The sequence below is a fragment of the Poeciliopsis prolifica genome, unplaced genomic scaffold (genome assembly GCF_027474105.1).
Source record: "Poeciliopsis prolifica strain line A6 unplaced genomic scaffold, Auburn_PproV2 SCAFFOLD003, whole genome shotgun sequence".
Taxonomy (NCBI): Eukaryota; Metazoa; Chordata; class Actinopteri; order Cyprinodontiformes; family Poeciliidae; genus Poeciliopsis; species Poeciliopsis prolifica.
Genome location: NW_026562378.1, coordinates 1,522,882 through 1,535,016, shown reverse-complemented (window position 1 = coordinate 1,535,016; position 12,135 = coordinate 1,522,882). Strand labels below are relative to the sequence as shown.

Here is a 12,135-nt window from a genome sequence, read left to right as displayed (position 1 = left end):
CAAAAGGTATTTGATCTGAACTAAAGCAGCTAGTGTGTGGGATTAGTTATCAGCCATGTTTCTATTTTGGGGCGCGTCACACTGGGATCACAACACACACACACACACACGCACACACATGCAGTCAGGTAACTATCTTACCTTCAGTTCTTACAAAAAAGTAAGCTACACATCAAAGATAACTTAAAAGCAAATGGATTTCACAGCTTGACACCTTGAAATTGGACTCTGTCTCTTTAAGAAGCCGCTTTCCAGCAGTTCCCCTCGTCATAAAACTGCTTCTCCATAACACCGTTTATGACCTTTGAAGAGACTGATGAAAAAACAGAAAAGTCCAGATTCAGCTATTGGACCAGGGTTAACTAAAGTTAACTAAAACTAACAAAATAACCAAAACTGAAATTGAGAAATAATTGAAAGAAATAAAGAGGGTAATCAATGGGGAAAAAACTATGACTTACTGGAGCAACATTATGTGTTTATAAAGCTAACTCAAACATACTGAAATAATAGATACAATTTCATTTGTTTTCATGTTTATGAATCTATTAATTGTCCTTTCAAACTGATGTGAAATTGATTTTCTTTTACACACAATCAGTTCACATCACATTCTGACTCTCCATGTTCCTCTTGGTGGTGATAACTTTAGTCTGCAAAATGGAAACAGAAAACGTTTGGAGGAAACACCCGAGTCAGCTGGTTGTTCTGAAAATGGGATCTACTGTCGGGTATTCATTACCTAATCAATGTATAAGTAACTCAATACTTTGACCTTTTTGAAATTTGCACTTAGAAATTAACAAATGTATGGAAAACCTCAAACCATAAAAAATATTCAGTTAATAATAACAAATAAAAACTAGCAAGGACACTCTAAAAACTAACTAAAAGTAAATAATTTAGACAAAAAGTCACAACTAAGTAAGCCTGAAATATAATGAAAAACCCAAAACTGTTATAACCTTGTCATGCACACATCTAAAAGCTGCAGGTTTATCAGACTCTCCACATATAGCTACAAATTGTAATAAGACTGCATCTCACTCTGGAGGATGTTTGCTAAGAGAGGAGTTTACAGAGACTCTCTTCATGCTGACAGGCTGCAGAAGATTAAATCCTCTTCCTTTTACTGCCCCGGCATTAAAAAGATTCTTTTATACAACTCTTGGAGCTCAGGAAAAGCAGTAACTGTTCTACATCAATCTGATATCTTCATACGTCCAGATGCAGACCAGAGTCCAGATGTGAAGTCTGGACATTGACAGCTGTACAGCGCAGCAAGCAGAACCTGCTCAGCCTTCCTTTGTTTGCTTACATGCCTTTTTGAACAAAGGTTGTAAAACATCTGATTTTAAGCATTTCATCACTCCCCTGATTAACTCAGGCCCACTCTTGCTTGGAACACCTTCATTTGGTCAAATTAAGGGACCTGATCCAGTACCTCGCTGCCTCAGGGGAGACGAGTCTCACTTTATTTTGTTCGGGCACAAAGCCATGTGCCATCGGGCTAGAGGCTTACACTGGCTCCCTCTGAGTTAAACCCCACGATGGTTCTGGTGTGCTCACTGAGAACGGGGCCAGCTGATGAAAAAGACTGCAGAAATGTTCAGATGGCTTTATGCGGGTCAGTGGGCCCAGTCAGAACAGAAGAAGCGGTACAGATGTATGCATATACACAACCATGCATAGATCTCATGCAGGCATGGACCTTCTGCATCGTAGTGAATGGATGGAAGATCTGAACATCATGTGAACACTGAGACCTCCAGCTCATATACTTAAAGGAAACCTGAAGGGAGTGGTCATTACAGTGTTATGAAAGAGAAGTCCCCTTACAGATTTTTGAATACATTTTTTCTGTTTTTTGCTGTTTCCAAAAAATTTCAGGATCTTCAAAAGGTTTTGGAGGAGATAACAGAAGAATTACTGTAAGCTTTGTGGTTCAGATCAGGACTGGCTGATGAATCTGAACTAAAGAATGAGGTTAATCACAACTAGTTCATGCTTTAAACTTGGAATAAATTCGTTTTTTTTCTTCTTTGTAATCAAGATTGTAATTTGGTCATTTTATTTCTAATAAACTGAATTTGTCTGGTATAAACATGTTTATCTGAAACATTTATGAAAATAAAGAACAGAGGAAGTCCATAGTTTTGCCACAGCGCTGTGCGTCTTGGAGCTGGTTTGGGAATCAATGCGGAAACTTTGTCCTGAACCAGGATAAAATATAAATCTATACGCACAATCAGCAGGAGGCTCACAACAGCGGCTTCATTTCTCACTATTATTATCAACACCAGCTTTATTTCTTGTTTTTTTCTTTCAGTTGAGATCGCTTAAGACTGAAACTATTGGGTTTTCAGGCAAAGACTGAAACATTGTTGAGGGGAATTTCTATGGTGGCCCAGAAGGTTTAACAAAATTGAAAGCTCACATTGCAACAACAACAACAAAACCCAGAAAGAATTTATATTTAAACAGAAGTTAAGACAAACCTGCTGGCAACAACTTGTGGAAACAGAACTGTTCTCTTCAATGTTCATTTTTAGCATAGGGTAAGGATGAACACCTCCCAAACATTTTAACAACGTTTACTACTTCAGTCATAATGGCTGTCCAGCACATTTGAAGCTCCTTCGTGCTCCGTCTTATGTTTCTAAATGGATATGAATTCACGCTTTTCAACATTTAACAGCTCTGACATTTCTGAGGCAGGTTTATTGTGTGAAGCATGAGAAACAAGGGAGAAAGCCCTCAGATTGTTAACAAAATTGAGCACTCCTGACAATGAGCAGAGTGGAGAGAAATGGATTCAGCAGAACCAGCGAGAGGAAATAATCCCGCCGTGTGTGGGAGAGAGAGGTGTTTCACATGCACTATAAAAAGCAGCGCTGCATCCAGACTGCACAGGCTTTCCTACTGCAGGCAGAGCCGCTTCAGAAACGAGGCGGCTAGCAGAGGAGCCGGTCTGGTTCAGCTTCCATCGCAGCAAATATGCTTTCAGTTGACTCTGTGCAGCTAAACCACGAAACTAATCATAATGTCTGCAGTGGTACCTGCTGGAATCAATCCGTTCCACTACGCTCAGATAAAAAAATAAAAAATAAGACACCTGAAAAAGTAAGAAAATCAACATTAGCTGGCCTGGAGAGCACACGCATATCCATGTATTGTGAATTTTGTTGTCAATTTGTGAATTATTTATTGTTTAGATGTTTAAGTCAAAGGAGTGATAATTAAACAGCTGGAACATGAACATAATTCTAGGTGCATTTCCACAGACTGCAAAGTTGTGCAAATTGGAAACGGCAGTAAATTGGCTTAATGGAAACAGACCAATTTAAAGAAAAATGTTTTTCAACAAAGTCTTTGTGCAAGTAAGAAGTGGTTTTTTTCATCTGCATTGAAATGAGTGCATTTCACAAAACTGCAGTGGAAACTCATTTTTCACACAAGTCACTTCATAAACAACCGGATGTTACTACTTGGCAGAGAAGAAGAAGAACAAGAACAGGAAGAAGAAGAAGACAAGAGGAAGCAGTAGGAGGACGATGGGTGGGATGTTTTTTACTGACTCATTATATGAGCAAACTGATTTCAGTTTAATTTCTTATTTATTGGAAACAATTGAGGAATTGTGCTTTTCAACATTAGCTGAATATTGACAAAGGTTTGCTCACAGCTGTCATGGAAACGCAGCTGCTCTCACTTGTTTTGACTTTTCGTAATTACAAAGACAAAGACGTATCATCCAAACTAATACAAATAAGTTAGTTTGTATTAACCATCGCAGTTGTTTGATTCTCATCTCCCTTCATTGCCCCGTCTGGGATTCCCCTGGTAGATTTTCTACATGGGCCAATCAGCAAACACAAGAAGTTGTGAATAACGAAGTTGATTTTCTGGTGTTTTAGAATCGTAGTCAGTCGGCAGCAGAAGAAGAAGAGATGGAAGTCGTTTAGTCCATGCGATCATCAGTCCAGACCCTGTGGACGAAGTTTGGATTAGAACATTGATTGGTTTTTACCAGATTAGGAGAAACCTCTCCCACCTGAGCCAACAACAGAAGCCAAAACACAAGAGTATAATTGCTGTTGTTAATGTGCTTCTACAGGCACCAGAATGACGTTTCCCATCCATCAATTGTCTGCCACAAAGAAAAGATCAGGCTGCTGTTCAAGGAAGGAAAGCAGGTGACGTTTGTCCCCAGTGACAGTCAGCTCAGTGTGTTTCTGTCTCCACTGAGTCGTCATCCTGGAGGGAAATGCCTGGAAAACCTCCACAGGGATTCATTCACAAGGCATCCTGATTAAATCATCTCAGCTGTGGTGGTTCCAAGTGTTTGACGCACAGCTTTTTCATTTTGCCTTCGCCGTGTTTAATAAATAATGACAGTTTGGAATCTGGATTTGTGCATTTGGGGTCAGGTTAGCACTGATGTAGAACCTCGCAAAGATCTGTCGATTTAACTATGTTATATGAGCTTTGTTTCCTTGTTACTATGTCTTGTTACTATTACTATTATTGCAGCTGGATACCAACTGGTAGAGTGATCAGTTATTTCATTGTGGAGATCAGGAACCTGTTGATCTTTGTTAAAGCACCTATTGGATTTCATTCTGTTGTCTCTGTCAGTGCATTCTAACACTGACAGAGAAGTCTTTACATAAATTAAGTTCAAATAAAAATGCCCCAGTCGTTAAACGATGCCGTTGTTTGGGTTGGTTTTTGGAATCAGTGGTCATGCTTACTGTTTCTCTGCATGCAACTTAATTTTGTATATTTTACACAACTCCATTTGTAACTATAGTGATTTGACGATATGCTTTCTTCCATTTTGTGCGAGGGTCAAAATCAGGTTCTGCCAGTTTAGTAAACTGTTTTACTAGATTTACACCAGTTCTTAAAGATACGGTTCTACTGCATCAACTTTATGGTTTTTGTTTTGTTTCATATTTGGAGTTTCTGCATGTCATCATCTCCACTGACTCCTTTGTGTTTGAGTCAGTTTTGAGTTTTCTACACAGAACTTGAAGTATGTATGTATTTGGGTACATGGAAGTGCAATTTTAATTTTCTTTTTTCTTAACACTAGTGTCCGAATGATCACACATTCTAAAACATCTGAAAAAATGTAAATAAAATAAAATTGTTTTCTGTGGTTGCATTTTATTTTAGGACTTTGTAACAATTTCAAGTAATCATTTTTTTCCACGTTTAATGATAATGTAAGCAAACACTATGGGGTGTCCAGGAGCAGGTGGCATCCACAGGTCATAAACTCTGTGTTTATCTGTGTAACAGGAATGGTGTGCGTGCGTTGGTGTGTGTATGTGTGTGTGGGTGTGTGTGTGTGGGGGTGTGTGTGTGTGTGTGTGTGTGTGTGTGTGTGTGTGCTGCTTTGGATTCAGGAAATGAGACTCTACTGTTTGGGTTGTAAAAGCTCCCACTGTAAACTCGGCAGCTCAATGCTTGGGCAAAAAAAAAAAAACAAGCAAACAAACCAGCTGTGGTGGATGCTAATTATGTTAATGCTAATGCTGCTGAAACAAACTATTAAAGAAGCAAAAACAAATCATTCTCAGTGAAAGAGTAGTTTAAAGTTAAATCAAATCCATTTTAAGGCACAGGAAGCCTCCCACCATGTTGGCAAATATCCGTTATTTAGGGGTTTAACAACAAAAGGAGTCAGATTTCTGCAGCGAGGATTGGCCTGAGGCCTATCAGTGACAAGTGGAATTGGCTTAGTGACTGAAACCAACCCTAAGGATTTTCCTCTTAGCTACAATCAATCGCGGCAGACAGGTCGCTGTGCAGAGAAAAGTAAAAGCTGAACAGAGAGGAACCGTTTCTCGGTTTGCGCTCGACTCCTGACTGATTAGAGGAATGTGGATCTGCATTCGCTTGCTTAACATTTCTGTGACATGTTACACAATACATGTCGCTGGAAGCCTGATGTCACGTGTCGCCATGCTTGCTGTCCTCAGGCTGTTGTAATGAGTGGTAATAAAGATGACCTTTTGTTTGCTGGGTTTCAGAGTCACACTTCGCCAGACAACAAGTCCAGCTCTGTGTTTTGTATTTTTTTCAGCTGCATGCTTGGCCATGGCTGTCCTGTTCTCATCTGCTGGACGCTCAAACCATGACCTGCTTTTTTTTTTTTTTTTTAACTTGTAGAAGCAAAATTACAACAATAAATCTTTTTGTGTATTGTGTTTTCACACAAACACTCGCCCTCCCCTCTCATCACTGAAGTGAACAGTGAGGATATTCTGTTCGCAGATCATGATGCATGACATCAGCACGCAGACTGGCCCGTTCTATGGCATATGAATGTTTGTGTTTCTGTGTGACACTTAAAGCAGCAGTCTGGGGTTTTCAGGACATATCGTCCCATTTTACAGCTCAGTCAAGTAACTATGGTACGTTCAGCTGTTATAAAAAGGCTGTATATTTGAAATATGACTAAAAAGAATTTTGACGACATAATTTGATGCCTAGAAACTGGGTGTCTGTCTCTTTAAGAAGCTACTGCTTCTTTCGAAGCTTCTCCATTAGGACTTTCTTAGCAGGATTAGACTCAGAAGTAGCTCCTATAACGAGCTCAGCTGATGTGCAGCTCCACAAGGTGTTTGCTAATTCTTCAGCTGAGCTTCTGTGCGGCAGAAGCTCAGCTGAAGATAATTGTGCAGAGAGATTATATCATTACTTATTAGTTTACTGCTTGTATTCTCCAGATTTTTGGATCTACTTGTGTTTTCCCTTTAGCTTAGAATGCAGTCAACAATTGATGGACACTTTATTTTTATTTTTTTTTCTGGTAAGATTTTTGTACCCACAAATCACAATTCTATGGGAATGAAAAATTGTGGGTGCAACACAAAATATATATTTTTAATTAAGCACAGGTTAAGACATTTAGGAAGTGCAAAATGTTTTTTTTAAATTATTTTTTGGATCAATATTATTTAGAAATCAGATTTTTGACTATGTATGCTTAGTTTATCTTAAGTAAAATAAAAATAAAAATGAATTTTCTTTCACATTTTGTAATTGAAATAAAAAATAAAAATAAGTTCTTCTAAGTTGACTATTTTTTCCCCACAGAGCTACTTGAAAGTTTACAGCTCACTACTTACATCACTCAGTTAGTCAAGTTTATTTGTGTGGCACATTTCAGCAACAAGGCAGTTCAAAGTGCTTTACATAATTAAAAATAAAGTCAGCAATTGAGAAAACCATTATATTACACTATATATTATGTTTTGATGAATACCATCACCACAATCATCAAAACACATCAAATATGTTGGTAAATGTTTTATTTATTGTGGTTCAAAAGCAGCTCTAAACAGGTGGGTCTAGATTTAAAGGAACTCAGTGTTTCAGCTGTTTTGCAGTTTTCTGGAAGTTTGTTCCAGATGTGTGGTGCATAGAAGCTGAGTGCTGCTTCTTCATGTTTGGTTCTGGTTCTTATGCAAAGCAGAACCAGAACCAGAAGACCTTAGAGGTCTGGAAGGTTGCTACAACAACAGCAGGTCGTTCGTACAGTTTGGTGATTCATAAACTAACAGTATTATTTATTTTATTTTTTTTATTTATTAGGTTTTAACATCAAAATACAAAATGTGCAAAACTATATAAACAAAATATGTAGACTTTTTTCTAACAGCATTATTTTAAAGTCTGTTCTGTCTGTGGTGATGTGCTCTATCTTTGTGGTTTTAGTCAGAACCCCTGTGAAGTTACGTCCACCACATCACACAAACAATGTGCAACGAGCAACAACATCTGAGAGCTTGAAAAACAACTTGTGCTTTTTAGAAGCTCTTCTGAAAAGCACCTAAAACGACTGCTGAGCTCCACAGTGAACACGCTGGAGGCAATCAGGTTCCGGACCAGAGGGCGCCCAGCTGCTCGTCAAACAGCCGTCAGTGCTTAGTGTTGCCTGTTGGTTTTGTTTTTGTCCAGCGTTCCCTAACAATATTCATAATAATAATAATAAAGTTTTTTAAAAAAGAGCAGTATTTTTGCTGTTTTTTTTTTCTTTCTGGAATGAGCTGCTGCTTGAGGTAGGATGAATAATTGCAGAGGAGAAATTAGCAGGGCTGCTCGGCTGTGAACGCGCCGGCCGCCCACCTGCAGGCATCCTTTGAAGCATGAAGCGACTGAGTGAAGGATATCCTCTGCAACGTTTGTTTTTACGTATTTTATTTTTAGAATAAATTCAGCCGAGGATGGATAATGCTGAAGACATGTGTCCATGCACCCTGTGTGACGCTGAGGCCGCCCATGTCATTCTGTTGGTCCTGTGGGTTTTAGTTTTGATGTTCTTCATGTTTTGAATCAGCAAGTTGTGTCTCTAATCAAAACCGTATAGACTTTGGTTCCACATTGTTCTGATATGTAACGGCTGCTTGAAGGTCCACATATGGATCTTTTCTCCAAATGATTTTCGGTGGTTTGCAGACAGTAGTCTGGTCCAGAAAAAGCTTTTGGGTCATTGCAAAACCCACAGGTGGTGTTCACACAGCTTTCAGAAATGAAATGACAATATGTGTGTATTTTTTTTATTAAAAAACAAAATAAAGCTCAAAAGAATAATACAATTTTGAATTTCATACACTAGATTTCACCAAATTTGTTAAAAAAGCCAAAACAAAACAAAACAAGTGTTTAGTGTTACCACTTAGAGAAGATCCGGGTCACCCAGTGTTGTGTCAGTTATTCATGTAGTTGTAGTCACCTTCCATCACAAAGACCCAAAACCTTGAGTCAGAGATACAACTGCACAACTCATAATCATGTGTTAGAGTGGTCTAGTCAAAGTCAGGACCTAAGTTTCCTTGAGAATCTGTGGCACGGCTTGAAACTGTATGATTACAGATCAGCTTGATCTAATCTGACGGATGTTAAGCTATTTTCCAAATGTGTTTTGGCAAACACTGTCAGCACATGCCCTGCTGCCACTGCAGAAGACCAGAACTCAGCCTCTGTGGTTTGGAGATGTGAGGAATCTCACTGCAGATCCACTTTCAGCATCTTTCCTCACAGCAGCGTTGAGATGTATGAAACACCATCAGTCTTCCATGCAGGGACTTTGACCAAATGTTTTCTGTTCAGTGGCAGAGCCAGGGCCACTGTTGAGCTCAATCAGGTGGATCTTCACATTACCATCACAGAGTGGGCCTGAGGCTGTGAGATGATTCACACACATGATAATAAGCTGCTTATATAAACACTATTGTCAGGCTTCAGCTGCAGCAAACGAGAGGTAAAACGAGATCTAAACGACAGTAAAAACCGTTGTCGTCACCTGAGTCCTGTTATGTGCTGCTGATGTACTTCAGACACACACATCCTGCGCTTTTGTTCTATAACCTGAGTTTTAAACATCTAAAAAGTAATGTCTAAGCAAGTACAACAGCAAGAAACAAATGTTTTGTGTATATTTATTTTAATATTCAAAAATGCAAAGATTACCAAAAAAAAGTCAAGTTCATAACTTACTTATAGCTCCAAAAACTCAAAAATAATTCCACTTCTAAATATAGTGTCAACACAGCATGTGCCGCCCGTTCAGCTTTCACACTTTTATTCAAGCTGCTTGTTGCTAAACTAGTGAGAGTGTGCATTTAGCACCACACACACGCTGGTAACGAAAGGTAAAAACAGCAACAGGATCAGCACTCAGAGTGTATGGTCAGCAGACATAATGTTTGGTCACAAACATGCATCATTTCATCGCAGACAGCGGTCAGCAAAGGATGAGTTTGGAAAATCGCACTGGAAAAGTGAGTCAAACTGACTCAGCTTAAAATACAGAACCCAGCATCACTGCACAGCCTGATGTCTATAAGGTGGTCATTATATTTATTTAATTTGTCGTAAACGAAGCAAATGGGGATTCATATTTCAGAGTCATATTCTATTACTAGCTTTGACTTTATATTGGTAATAAGCTTTTATTTTGGTAGTCTACTCCAAAATGCATGTTCATTTGCATGTCAGTTGAATATTTAGCATGCAGCTAATTACTAAGCTAGGTAACAAAACATTTTGTTTGAAGCTAAATAATTAGCCTAAGTTTTTATTGCATAATTGTGGGAGGAAGAAGTCAACCCTCTGGACCTGACCTGACCTCTCTGGTCTGTTCATTGTTCACATGACGCTCATATGTTTGCTAATGACCTCTGACAAACGACTGAGACCTTCAGCCAGCTGGATTTGTGTTTTGATGAAGTCGGCGACTTCCTAAGATGATTGGCTGCACTGGATTCTGTTCAGGACTACAAAAGGCCCGTTGAATATGAAACGTTTTATCAGTTTCCTGACACTTCACAACCGTGCACAAAACGCAGGAGCAGAACTTGCCAAACCCCACATTTAGCATCCTTTTATCGCCGTCTTCTCAGTCGACAACCCCTCCACTCAACTCACTGAATTTCCGCTGCTGCTTGCAGCAATACTGCACTCCATTCGCTGCTGTTCCAGTGTTTGCTTTGGGAATCAGAACTGTAAGTTGTAGAGTAAATAACAGCCTATGGCAGTCAGTGCCTCTGATGTTATTAACCCTGGCTAGAAGCTCTGAGTTGCACCTGGGTGATGTAACAGAAACGAGGCACCACTGGCCTTCTGTTTTATGCCCAACACATGAATCCCTTCTACCTGTACATTTAGCGTCGATGTGTTGATGTTTTCAACTAAATGTGGTTGATAAAAACACAAATAACTGAAACTTCCTTGTTGGATAACAGCATGCAGCACCTTCACCAGAGGTGTCATTTCTCTTTCTTTCTCTCTCTCTCTCTCTCTCCCTCTCTCTCTCGCCCTCAGACTGTTTGTGATGGCACTTCAGCCAGGCAGCAGAGTAAACTGTGCGTGATTCAACAGTGCATGACAGAAGCATGGAAAAGGGAAGCAGGGGCTTGTGCGTGCACACACACACACACACACACACACACACACACATGCATTAGATACCCAATTACACCCACAGGCCCTCATGGGTAAACAGTGCTGTGTGTGCAAATGGATTTCTGTGAATCAGAGTGAGCTCCTGGTTCACCTCTTCAGGAGATTTGAGTGAAAATGAGTGAAACTGACATTTCCTCCACGCAGAAGCAACAGTTTCTGTGCAAACGGATTCCTGAAAGCTGCCTCTTCCGCTGTCTTATCAGTACCTGTTGCACTCACTGGCCATTATGTAAGGGGTGCCCTTACTGTGCACCAACAGTGACCTTGTTTTGAGCATTAAAGGCAGACCCACCCCCCTCATGTGTTTTGAAAAGACCTGCTCCTACATGACTCTATCCTCGACAGGAAGGATCAAAGCAGAACCTGAAGTAAAATTAGAAAAAATAAAAAAATCACAGATGCAGAATTCCTCCTGCTAATGAGGAATCTAATTAGAACGACCTCCATTCTGCCGGGATGCACCATGCCGCGCTGTCTCTGCCAGGCGACCCCTGTAATCCCCAGCTTTTAGGCTTCTTTTGGTCAGAACCGTGACCCGACGCAACTGCGACCGAAGCTGGTTACTTACAGGAGAGCAGAGGTCATCTACAGCCAGCCGGAAGGATGGAGGGATAACTTGAAGGCTGCCCGGGGAGCAGAGGAGAGCAGGTTTCCCCTCGTCTTCCGGGCTGTCACCCACTGCAGAGATAGATCCACGAGACGCAGGCGGCTGGGTAGCAGTGATGGGCAGGTAGACGCAGGGGAGGTTGGAAACAAACAACTGTCTGACAGTTCACCCTTTCTGCCCTCCCTCCCTCCGTCCGTGCGTCCGTTTGTCTTCCTCTCAGAGCGCCGAGTGTCAGCTCGCCGGCCAGACAACAGGAAAGACTAAATAAAGGCGCAGAATCACAGAGGAGAGAGCTCAGTGGAGCAGAAACTGCTCCTCTGGAGAGCTTTAAAATCAGCCCATGGCTCCTCCTCCCCAGCCTCCCGACTCCGCCCCGCCCCCGTTGGTATGGTGACGTCCAATCCGTTTGTTGTAATTCTGTAAGCCACACCCCCCCCACCCCCCTCCGCCAGCCCCTGGTGTTGACAGGGCCATCACATGAACAGGAGACGTCTGAAAGCATGTGTGTATGTCTGAGGGTGAGACGGAGATTTTGTTAAAGTCTTAAT

The 12,135-nt window shown here is 40.6% G+C and overlaps 1 protein-coding gene across 2 annotated transcripts in view; it reads right to left on the bottom strand.

Annotated features, from left to right (window-relative positions):
- cdk18 (cyclin dependent kinase 18) overlaps positions 1 to 11,888 on the bottom strand; it is a 37,639-nt gene extending 25,751 nt beyond the window's left edge. For both annotated transcript variants that reach the window (XR_008605324.1, XM_055025403.1), the window contains exon 1: positions 11,549 to 11,888. The gene's annotated coding sequence lies outside the window, so the exon portion shown is untranslated. The remainder of the gene's footprint in view (positions 1 to 11,548) is intronic.
- Between the last annotated feature and the right edge of the window lie 247 nt (positions 11,889 to 12,135).